The sequence below is a fragment of the Rhagoletis zephyria genome, unplaced genomic scaffold (genome assembly GCF_001687245.7).
Source record: "Rhagoletis zephyria isolate East Lansing unplaced genomic scaffold, Rhagoletis_zephyria_1.1 Rzeph_scaffold_03198, whole genome shotgun sequence".
NCBI lineage: Eukaryota > Metazoa > Arthropoda > Insecta > Diptera > Tephritidae > Rhagoletis > Rhagoletis zephyria.
In genome coordinates, this window is record NW_016160281.1 from 34,859 (window position 1) to 47,136 (window position 12,278).

Here is a 12,278-nt window from a genome sequence, read left to right on the forward strand (position 1 = left end):
ACCCTAAACGCAGCAGAAATATGTTTCTGGTCCGGAGAAGAAGAATGCGGAGCAATCCGGCTGCAATCAAAACTATCAATGAAATCTTATGAAAGCATAATAAACTGTACGAAGTCTATACCTCTGGCGGGGCAAAATGGCCTAGAAGCCCAGCCCTTTCGTATATTTTAAAAATGCATTTATAAAATAAATAGATATTGTGAAAAATTCTCCGTGCCAATACTTTTTCCGGCAGTGCACATGCTAAGCAATAACTGGAAGATTTTCAGTGATTTCGAAACATAAATAAAATATAGAAATACATACATATGCATACACATTTGTACATATCGATGGTCCTGTGCAATAACGACACAATTCAAAATTGAAAAAATAAAAACTGTAGTAGTACCAGCAATCCTTACTGCTTACTTTAAAAAGGGATGGAAATGGATTAGACAAGGATTAGAGACATAAGCCACTTAACAGTAGTAACAGTTTTTGTTTTATGAGTTTTGAATTGTGTCGTTATTGCACAGGACCATCGATATATTGAATATTTGTGTCTTTGACTATTATTTTTGTTTTGTTTCAGATTTTACTGGATTCCAAATATAGACAGTCTTTATAAAAACCTGAGATTGTTTAACGATTTTTTCGAGCACATTAAAGATTTGCCTCCTTTTAAAGGACCAGTGATGTTTATCTGCGGAAATAAGTCAAATTTTGTTGAGTAAGGATCTGTGAAATTTTTTGTTTTTAGCAGATATTAAATTGTTGTTTTCCCCTACAGCCCGAAGAGTTGGCCGCAAATTCAACAGATGTTTCCTGAAGCGGAACTACATTGGCTTGACGCAGGGCATTTGGTTCATTTCGAACAACCAGAAAAATTCATTAATTTGGTTGTCCATTTTTTAAAACGCTAAATGATGGTGTTTGAATATATCATATAATCAAGTAAAGTTTATTGTTCGAGCTTTAAAAGTTTGAGTCTAATGCTGGATTTTCACTAGACATCAAAAGGCAAAAATGTCAAATGACAAAGTCGGGCATTAAAAAATAATCGTGTCATTACATTGAAACTACAGTCATTAAGTTCATTTCCACATGGCATACANTTTTTCCTACCAAAATTTCCTACCATAACCCACCAAAACCTACCAAACATTGTTTTGAGTTTTAATATTTGTTTTCGATGTCAAATTTTTTAAAAACATAGTCAACATAAACTTGTAAAACTAAAACACAACTAGATTATTAAAAACAAATTAACTGCGTATAACGATTCATTTTACTGTACAGACTTATCCATATGTACATATGTCTCTTTACACATACATTCATATCGTCACTAGATAGGAATATGGACGCGAGCTCAAAAGTTGATAGCGAAAAAAGAGGAGTAAAAAAATTTCGGCGAAGAAAGACTCTTAACATAGGTGACGGCATATAAAGCCGCGTTAACGTCTTTGACAGCGAAGAAAGACCCATAAACTTATGTCGGCGGTCAACTATATTTTCGNAGTCAGTGGTGATCGTCGGTTCGAATCCTACTGAAAGAAGTCTGATGAGGAAATGTGGTGATTTCCGAAATAGCTATCACTTCTACCATTTTTTCAAATTATTGTTGCTTTTCCACAATAACTTTTCACTTGAAACGGCCTCAAGCTCATAAAAATTGTTGAATAAATAGAAAATAATTTATTGGCTCCTGTGTACAATGATATTATAAGGGTATTTTATTCTACATGTTAATGTGTACACTTAAGTTATAATGAATAATATTTTTATTTTGCATGAACTACATTTTATTTATATACCAAAATATTGTTAAAAACAAGTACTCTGGCGTTTTAAATTATTATCTGTTAATTCCTCCGGCTGCAATCAAAACTATCAATGAAATCTTATGAAAACATAATAAACTGTACGAAGTCTATACCTCTGGCGGGGCAAAATGGCCTAGAAGCCCAGCCCTTTCGTATATTTGAAAAATTCTCCGTGCCAATACTTTTTCCGGCAGTGCACATGCTAAGCAATAACTGGAAGATTTTCAGTGATTTTGAAACATAAATAAAAATAGAAATACATACATATGCATACACATTTGTACATATCGATGGTCCTGTGCAATAACGACACAATTCAAAATTGAAAAAATAAAAACTGGTACTACTACTTTNACTGTCTAAATCAAAGTGAAATTAAAAAAAAAATTTATTTTTATAAAACAAAAATTTAATGTGGAGTAACTTTTTGCGCAGAGTAATTGCTACCATTTCAACAGTTAAATAAAATATCTAATGTATGTTGTTAAGAATCAAAAGGCTCTATTACCTTGTTTATACCGACACATAAGGCGCTTTGACCCAGTTCGCTGTGATTCAAAACGCGTTGAAATAGAAAAGTGTTACTACGTTTATAACCCTGCCTATCCTATATTTAAGTCAGCGTTGCCACAGACAAATTTTTTTTCCTACCAAAATTTCCTACCATAACCAACCAAAACCTACCAAACATTTTTTTGAGTTTTAATATTTGTTTTCAATGTAAAATGTTCTAAAAACATAGTTAACATAAACTAGTAAAACTAAAACACAATTAGATTAATAAAAACAAAGAAAGTGCAACAGTATTCCCCAGAACTCTCCAAAGAGTTTTTCCGAGCTCTTTATTCGTGTCTAGTGACGATATTATTATTATTACGTCGAAGATACCCGCGCTGCGACCTAAGAAGATATATTGTGCTAAATTCAAATTGTAATCACTCCAACCTTAGGCTATTTAAAAAGCTCAGCACTCTGGATGAGGCCATGTTCCAAATTTTAGATGGAGAAGTCAATCGTTCTCCAAGGTGTATCAATCTACGATTCATCCTTCGTCGACAGGCACATAGAATATACTCTGGGGTTTCTTTCACCAGCCGTCTACAGTCCGTCTCTACAGACCCATTTAATTAAAACCGTACGTTAACTTGCAGTGTGCTGTCAGGTTGCCAGTAAGAGTTCTAAGTTCAAGGTGTCTTTCGGAGTTCCTGCTGGGAAGAGTTATGCATATCTTTGATTGTCTTACTCCCTTTGACTTCCGCCAGTGGGCAGCAATTTGAGATTATTCCCAGCTAGCTGCTAAGTAGGTCTGCAGTGTATTCTTTAGATGTACCGCAGAAAGGCTAGGGACCATGCAAACCCATTTGGGCTTCACGCTTTGCGAGACAGTCAGCCCTTTCGTTGCCTTGAAACCCTTCATGTCCATGAACCCTCCACAGCGTGACGCTATTGTGGGCTCACTTGTGGTTTAAGAGTTTACAAGCCTTGATGCCGTTTTAAAAGACTCTTAGGCCTTTAATGCTGCCTGAATGTCCGACATAATATTTATTCTGGTCTCATTTGCCTTCTACGATGACATTCGCGAACACAGACTTCGATTGGGAAGACCTCCGCCTGAAATATGGTTGAGTACGAGCACATTGGCAGACTTTTCTGGAATCTTGGTCCAAGTCAGCGTTGCCAGGTTGACGTTTTTAACGTCATTTGGACGTTTTTTGTACGTTGTTGACGTTTGGACGTTTTTTGTGTAAAAAAATGACGTTTTTTAACTTCCCAGTAATTTTTCTTTGTTACTAAATCTTATAAGCAGAACTGATTTTGAATTATTTTCTTAATAAATCTTTACAATCTTTGTGTTTTGCTGCAGCTGCTTCCTCCAAAGGATCCCTTGTTCAACGGCTGGTTGTGTAAACACTTGAGGTTACGAGGCTTGCTGTAATGATGCAATTGCACATTAAAAGCCAAATCAGGTAAAGCCGATCTATTGCAGCAGGCACGCTCGTAAAAGCATCAAAAAAGCTGTGCAGCATAAAACATCAGAAAAAAGTAGGCGACTTTTTTAAGACTTCATTGAAAATGTACTGAACGCAAAAAGTACTGAAATATTAGGTCCATTCAATAACTTTTCCAGTAAGTACTTGCAGCGAGAGCGTAAAAGAAAAATAGAGAGTAAAATTGAGAGCAAGAGAAAATTTTCAGAAAAAGTTATTGAACGCAAAACTAGTAAAAACTTGCAACTTAAGCCATTTTGATACTTTCTGACGGTTAAGTTTTGGCGCGCAATTTTCTTTTTAATTGGGAATAGTTCCCATCGTGATAAAAATAAAAAAATATACAATAGATTTAAATTTTTCATCCATATTTTCATTTCACTAATTATGTTTCATCAAATCATGCTCTTAAATAGGTGTTTACATTTGAATTTGAAACATAACATTACTTTTGGACTCCTGGGTTGTTACGCTCTCGAATTCGCTCCCTCTTGAATGCATTTCCAGTAAAAACTTGCAAGTACTAGTAACAATTCGTAACAATTTTTTGATATTGAATGGACCTATTGCTATGCTCCTTCTTAGCAGAACGTAATTTAGGATTTTCGACAACCGAGCCCCTAACCAAATTTCTACAAGAAAAATCAACGCGATTATTTAGCCCCTTTAAACTTCACATTATTGCCCTGAAATTTAATGGGCTAAAAAATCTGAATAGAAAGTTGAAAATCTAGCTGAAAATTTACAGATTGTTTATAATTTTTGCACAATTTTTGTGGATTTATATTTTGTTTGTTAATGAGCTTGGCTTTTATGGAAAAATAATCAACATTAAATAAACGAAAGGGAAACAGCCAAAATCGATCAAAATGTTGACGACTTAATCAGTTGATCACAAGTGAATGTATAAAATGATTTTTATATTAAGGATCTCAAACCAGTTTACAATAAATTTTAACTGTGCTCTGTCGAAATGATATTTTAATATACTTTACGTACATATCGAGCCCTAACCGCCAAAATAACGTAAGCGACATTTTTTTCAAAATTTTCTTTTTGATGCATAAATGCATCTAGATGCTCTAGGAATATTTCTGCATCAAAAAGAAAATTTTGAAAAAAATTTCGCTTACGTTATTTTGGCGGTTAGGGCTCGATATGTACCTTTGTATACAATAAAGGTTTAAATAAGAACAATTTTTGTACATTCATTTGAAAAAGACGTTTTTGGGTAGGAAATGACGTTTTTTCAGACCAAGAGGGACGTTTTCTGATGCCGAAGACCTGGCAACATTGGTACAAGTACACCATAAATTATATCGCTACCTAAAGGTGAAAAGGTGCCAAGTCCATTTTTTTTTCAAAGTTTAGTTTTTGGTGCAGAACCGGTAATACGAAACTACGTAGATTTTTCGTCTCTCCTGAAAAATTTCAAAAAATGGACTTGGCACCTTTTCACCCTTAGGTGACGATATATGGATGTCCGTATTTCATATTGGCAATAATAAGGTATACGTTTGTACTTAGGAATCAGGTATATTTACATGTTTGTGGCCGCCATTATGCGAACGCACCGATGAAATATTTGTGTAAAAAGGGTTGCTAAAATGTTTGCAGATACGTACATATTTTCTATTTTTCGCAAATAATTATTACTCATTGTCCCGAAACCTACCAAAATCCAATCAAGCGTACCAACCTACCAAATGGAAAAAAACTACCAGTTTTGGTAGGAAAAGCCCATGTTTGGCGACACTGGCTTGGAATCAAATTGTAAAAATTCGAATGGCAAAGTTGGGCATGCATTTCCACATGACATTTTTTAAACGCCCCACATTTTTTTTTTAATTTTAAAGCCTTGTGGAAATTCGGTATGTGACGGACGAAAAATAGTAATTACTTTTGAAATTTTTATAAATAAAAGTGTCCCTAAGTCTCACAAAAACCTTTCGATGGTATGCACACTACATATGTATGTATATTAGGGCGGGTAAATTTTTTTTTGACATCGTTCTCCCATAATAAATTTTTAATCAGCTCTAACTTCGGAATTATAGTCACATGAACTCAAAATTTGAAATGCACAGATACCTATGGTAGGTGCTTATAGAAAGATATATGTATATAAATGACTTTGTAAAAGGAGGCGTGGCACATCTCATAGGTGTGGAATCTTTTATCAGCTATAACAGCTATTAGTAATCTCATTGAATTGCATTTTGAAGATTTGTTATAATTGATCAAAGGGAAATTCAAATAAATTATAGATGATATGAAGTTCACCGGGTCATCTTCTAGTCTTTAATATATACTAAGTTAATATACGGAATATTTACTAAAGTGTTACGAACGTTATTTTTTTAATACAATAAGAAACAAGTAAGAAAGTCTAAGTTCGGGCGGAGCCGAACATTAAATATATATGTTTTTCACCTTTCCGAAAGCTACCGCTACATGGTAAGCCGGGGTGTATCAATTTTGAGTATATTAGCGTCCTTAAATTTCGAAATATTGAAGTTTCAAGCATTTCCTATATGGAAAGCGGCCTCAATTTTAGTCTGATTTCAATAATTTTTAACTTTTTGCTTTTATGTGGCAAGCACAATAACCATACCGAGTTTGGTACAATTTGGNACGTACCAAGTTTCGTTAAGATATCTAAATTTTTACTCGAGTTATCGTGTGCACAGACGGACGGACGGACGGACAGAGTTACCGCTTAATCGATTTCTCTTTTCATTCTGATCATTTATGTATACCTCTATACCTCTATATATCTATATCTATCTCGATTCATTTTGCCTGTTACAAACAACAGTTATGTGAACAAAGTTATAATACCCTTGTGCACAAATGCGCTCGGGTATAAAAAATGACTATAATTTAAAGGAGTGACTCATAATGGCTAGATTCATCGCATGTATGTATTCTGNAATATTTACTAAAGTGTTACGAACGTTATTTTTTTAATACAATAAGAAACAAGTAAGAAAGTCTAAGTTCGGGCGGAGCCGAACATTAAATATATATGTTTTTCACCTTTCCGAAAGCTACCGCTACATGGTAAGCCGGGGTGTATCAATTTTGAGTATATTAGCGTCCTTAAATTTCGAAATATTGAAGTTTCAAGCATTTCCTATATGGAAAGCGGCCTCAATTTTAGTCTNTTATCGTGTGCACAGACGGACGGACGGACGGACAGAGTTACCGCTTAATCGATTTCTCTTTTCATTCTGATCATTTATGTATACCTCTATACCTCTATATATCTATATCTATCTCGATTCATTTTGCCTGTTACAAACAACAGTTATGTGAACAAAGTTATAATACCCTTGTGCACAAATGCGCTCGGGTATAAAAAATGACTATAATTTAAAGGAGTGACTCATAATGGCTAGATTCATCGCATGTATGTATTCTGTTATATACATATATATGGGCCGTTCTTAGCGTTATATATTTTTCATCCACTCGCTTATTCCTTACCTAAAATTTATAATAAAAAAATTTGACAAGTTTTAACCGCTGATACAGTACAGGTAGCAGTTTAAAATGGGTAACTGGGTAAACTTAATAAAGAAAACATATTCTCTGGCTAAATTAATAAGCCTGCCCGGATAACACAAAATCCTAAGCTTGATAAACATTTGGTGTTATAATAATTTTATAAAGCTCTACTTGTAATTAGTAAAAATGCCGAATAAAAATTATAAAATTGATTGATTGATGGATAACAATAGAGAGGGAGTTATGGCTATGACAATAGAATGTAGAAAACTTATACCTCGAGTTGAAAGCAAGAAGGATCTAAAACCAAAAATATTTTAAAATTTGATTTTTTTTTTGTTTTTTAAAGTTAAAGTTTTATTTACTTACAGTAACGAACAAAAGTATTAGCACAGTGAATTTTTGGCAATATAGGCAAAGTTTCTAATTTATTTCCGATAATTTTTTATAAAAGCATAGTTCATACTACACCAAAACACATACAAATCAAATGTGTATACTTTGTGAAAAACTCAGGAAAATTCAATAAATTTGCATACTTTCTATACAGATTTTTTTAGAAAATTTCCAAGTATGCAGTTCAATTTTAGTTCATCAAATGGCAAAAATTATCGGGAATAAATTAAAAACTTTGCATATATGTATTGCGAAAATTCACTGTGCCAAAAGTTTTGCTCGACACTGTACATATAAAAAATACATAGAGTAACTTCTCCTGTTACAATAGTAAAAAATATGTAATTTGCTTTGTAGTGTAATCTTGCGGTTCTTTTAAATAAAAAATAGATATCAGAAATTAATTTTTCGTATCAATACACTCCCAGGCACAGGTTTGTATTAAAAAAAACATCCGTAACACTTTATTAAATATTAATCTGCATATTTTATCAATTCGTCGGAATATACTTTTTTATTGCCGCATAACTTTGGACTACGTTACCCGTTTTCTATAATTCTTTTTTAAAGGAAAGGTGGTTCCTCCGAGGTAGTCTCCTACAAATTGAGTGTAGATCTGATAATTGGGCCATGGAGAAAATAACGGTACTCTTAAATTTGTATATGAGAATTGAAGTCGGTTTTGTTTCTTGTTTAAAATTTACTCCAGTGTCCACAGCTTCTATAAAAGAGTCGTACGCCATATTTTTTTGTGAGTTCAATTGTGGAACATTTGTACGAACTGCTTCGGCTAATACTTCGGCTTTTGTTCTCTTTTTATCTCGCGTTAAGTGCAGTGTTCGATGGGGTGATATCATTGCCAAACATGATAGTACTTTGTTTGCCATCAATAAACACTAGCTTGACGGAGTTACAATATTCCACATTGATGCGAGCTTCAAAAGCTTTGAATAATATTTGCGAGTATGGCTTTTAGTTTTTACCGCTCAGGTAGGTTGCAGGCTTATAGGAAATATTTCTTAATCAATAATGTTTCAAATACTTTTCGTTTGACACCTATATTATAATACATACTTTATCTTACTAACTTAATTGAATTAAGTTTTCGAAATTGGTGGCAACCCGACTCAAAAATATTTTCAGTAGTAAGCTTTCTTAAACTTTNTTCAAATACTTTTCGTTTGACACCTATATTATAATACATACTTTATCTTACTAACTTAATTGAATTAAGTTTTCGAAATTGGTGGCAACCCGACTCAAAAATATTTTCAGTAGTAAGCTTTCTTAAACTTTTTTTTTAATTTGATACCCATATTGCAATATTTAATTTATCTTACCAATTTAATTTAATTAAATTTTGAAACAGGTGGCAGCCCCCTCAAAAATATGTTCGCCTGTAAGCCTTCATAACCTCTTTCTTTTGACACCCATTTTGTAATATCTAATTTATCTCATTAATTTACAGCGTGGCCACGAATAACTGTTACCCAGGTTTTTTTGAGAAATAAAAGGCACCTTTATAGATTTTGTGAAAAAAGTATTTTGTTGGTCATTTTCCACAGATTTTACTTTATTTGTATTAATTAGTTTTTAAATTTTAATCCTTATTTACATATGCCAGCAGTGTAAGCTTTGAGAGAAAAGTTCATTTGGCACGCAGGTCTTCGTCAGTTAATTTATACCATATCTTCTGTAACCATAGGCACATTTTCTCCATTTTGAGTCTCTTATACTCCCCCTTTTGTTCAACATAAGGCCTCATACTCATAAATGAATGAATGAAATATACAGTTTTTTTCATGTTTGTATCTTTTTTATACAAAGCCTAAGAAAAAATACACCTGAAAAAGACTTTCGTGCCAAATGAACTTTTCTCTCAAAGTTTAAACTGCTGGCAAATGTAAATAAAGATTAAAATTTAATAACTAATTAATACAACTAAAGTAAAATCTGTGGAAAATTAACAACAAAATACTTTTTTCGCAAAATCTGTAAAGGACCCTTTAATTTTTCAAAAAAACCGAGGTAACAGTTATTCGTCGCAACGCTGTACATATACTGAAATTTTTAAACAGGTGGCAACTCTAAATTTTTGTCTGGTTTTAACCAGTGTTCGGATTTGCCTCATTTTAGCCCCTCGCTCGCTCGTTAGTTTGCTCTGAGCTAGCGCAACTTACGAGCAACACGCGAGGCTGTTTGTAAATGAGCACTCGTTAAGTACGAGCGCACGCGCTGAGCAGCCAGCGAGCGAGTAAGCAAACGAGGGCAGCGCAAGAGTAGAGCGGCAAGCAAACGAGGGCCTCATTAGCTCTGCCCTCGCGAGGGCGTCGTTGCGAGCGAGGCACTCATTTGCAGCAGCAGACGAGCGAGGCGAGTAAACGAGCGAGGCAAATGAGGCAAGCAGATTAGACAGGCAAACGCGTTGTTTGGTCGGCAAAAATGTATGGGATAAAAATTGCAGCAACTAAGAATTTCGAGTAAAGGATTGTATGCACGCATGCAGATATGTATATACATACATATGTATATACACATATGTTTGTATATATTCTCATGCACAGAAGAATAGATTCGTGCTATTTGGACCAGTTTTATCTACTAGGTAGGCACATATGTGCATACATATCTATGTAGGTATAATGTTTTTAATGTTCAATAATTTCTTATAAAATTTCAACTTATACACTTAGGTCTCTTTTTATGCGGTTCTTTTTTATGCGGATTTGAATTTATGCGGGTTTTCAAACACTTTTCGCTGTAGCGATTTTGCTTTTTTGAGAGCTTTTATTACTTTTTTTCAATATGCAAGGGGCAATGCTTCTGATAAATAATTTGTCGTTGTATTCTTACATACAAGTAATTACTAAGTAATTTGACTAAGTAACTATGTTACATATGTATAAATGAGAACATAATATTTATAAAAATCATTATTTTGTCTTTCATTTCATAAATGAGTAGGACATCAGCATTTTCAAATGAATATTCCTGGTTAGGCCCCATACATATATATGTATGTAGGATAATACAAACTACTATTTGATAATTAAGGCTGGTCCACATAGAACTTTCGCGTTGACTTTGTAGTTGGCGTTGGTTTGACAGAACGCACGTTAAAAGTATGCGTTCTACAATGAAGCTTGGCAGAGACTACTTTGGCCACTAAATTAACATATTAACGAGAAATAAATTAATATTTCATATCAATAATAGCATGAAAAATATATTTCTTGCCTTCATTTGATTAAAAGGAAAAAACATTTCATTTAATTTTATTTATTTGCAACAGCTGGCGACCGACGCAGCGATCGTTCTGCTTTGTGTTGGCCTTAGCGTTGCCAAATTTTGGATATGTGGACGGCTGCTTTGAAATTCGACGCCAACGCAACGCCAAAGTTGTATGCGAACCGGTCTCTATTCTTTGTTTACGCAAATTTTCCCATGTCTACATATCCATATATACATGCATACATATGTACATATGTCCTTGAACAACAGGCCACAAATAAATTTTTTCACCAAGGACTATATTTCATTCAGGTATACAGCATAACTGCTACAAGTAGCAAACTATTTTGAGCATGTTAACAAGTGCTTACTTGTTTTTTGTTTCTGCGGCACAAACGATTATAATATCTTCGTTCCTTACTTTTCTCTGTAAAGACAAAATACATGCATATGTACATACATACATAAATGCATATATACATAAATACGTACATACAAACATATATAAATAAGCATGTTATGTGTGTACACATGTATGAATATAACTCTAAAAAATAATTCATTCCATAATCTATGCTTATGTATGTAATCAATTTTATTTGTTGTTTTAAATGCTGCCCTACTTTACATACATATGGCTGCATTTCTTTATTCATTCTGAACGTTTGGAATAAACTTTTTTGTTTACTTATTCTTTAGAACGTTCCTGATGATATGTCAACGTATATTTCAAACGCATTCTGTTTATTCCGGCTGTGAAATGGGATTATCCGGAATGTATAAAGAAACGCAGCCATATACATATATGCATATGTACATACAATTATTAACATACTTTTGTACATAATCTCAGTGTTGCCAACTTTTCAGTTTCAAAAAGCACCAAACCTTGGAAAAAAGAGCGTTTTACCGCACTAAAAGCACTACATTTTTTTTTTATCAAAGGATACTCTTCTTCATAACAGTTTGTGGTAAACAAAAGTAAAAAAAATAAACAATATTTACATGTATAAATAAATACACATTCATGCTTGCGAAACTGGTACATCTGGAGAAGGAAGAATCGAATCGCAACAAACGAAATTGAATTTTAAAGGGGAAGAGTAATACTTAATGATACCCTAAGTAGAAATGAGCGAAAAAATTTGTTGTTTTATAATATAACCTCAAATATTGCGAAAACCCGTGTTTTTACACTTAGAGGCTAGGATATCTCAAAATTCTGACGTGGTAGAGGAATTCTGCAGCTAGATTTGGACTCAGCACCGAAAAATCTACACAAAACGGTTCCACTCAGGTGGCAAAAAAAGTTAAAATTTTTCGAACTGTGTAATCAATCAATAAT

The 12,278-nt window shown here is 33.5% G+C and overlaps 1 long non-coding RNA gene across 1 annotated transcript; it reads left to right on the plus strand.

Annotated features, from left to right (window-relative positions):
- The first annotated feature begins 511 nt into the window (after positions 1–511).
- LOC108368581 (uncharacterized) lies at positions 512–963 on the plus strand. Its single transcript, XR_001848397.1, has 2 exons — positions 512–712; positions 773–963. It is a non-coding gene; the product is annotated as an uncharacterized LOC108368581 (long non-coding RNA).
- Positions 964–12,278: the final 11,315 nt, after the last annotated feature.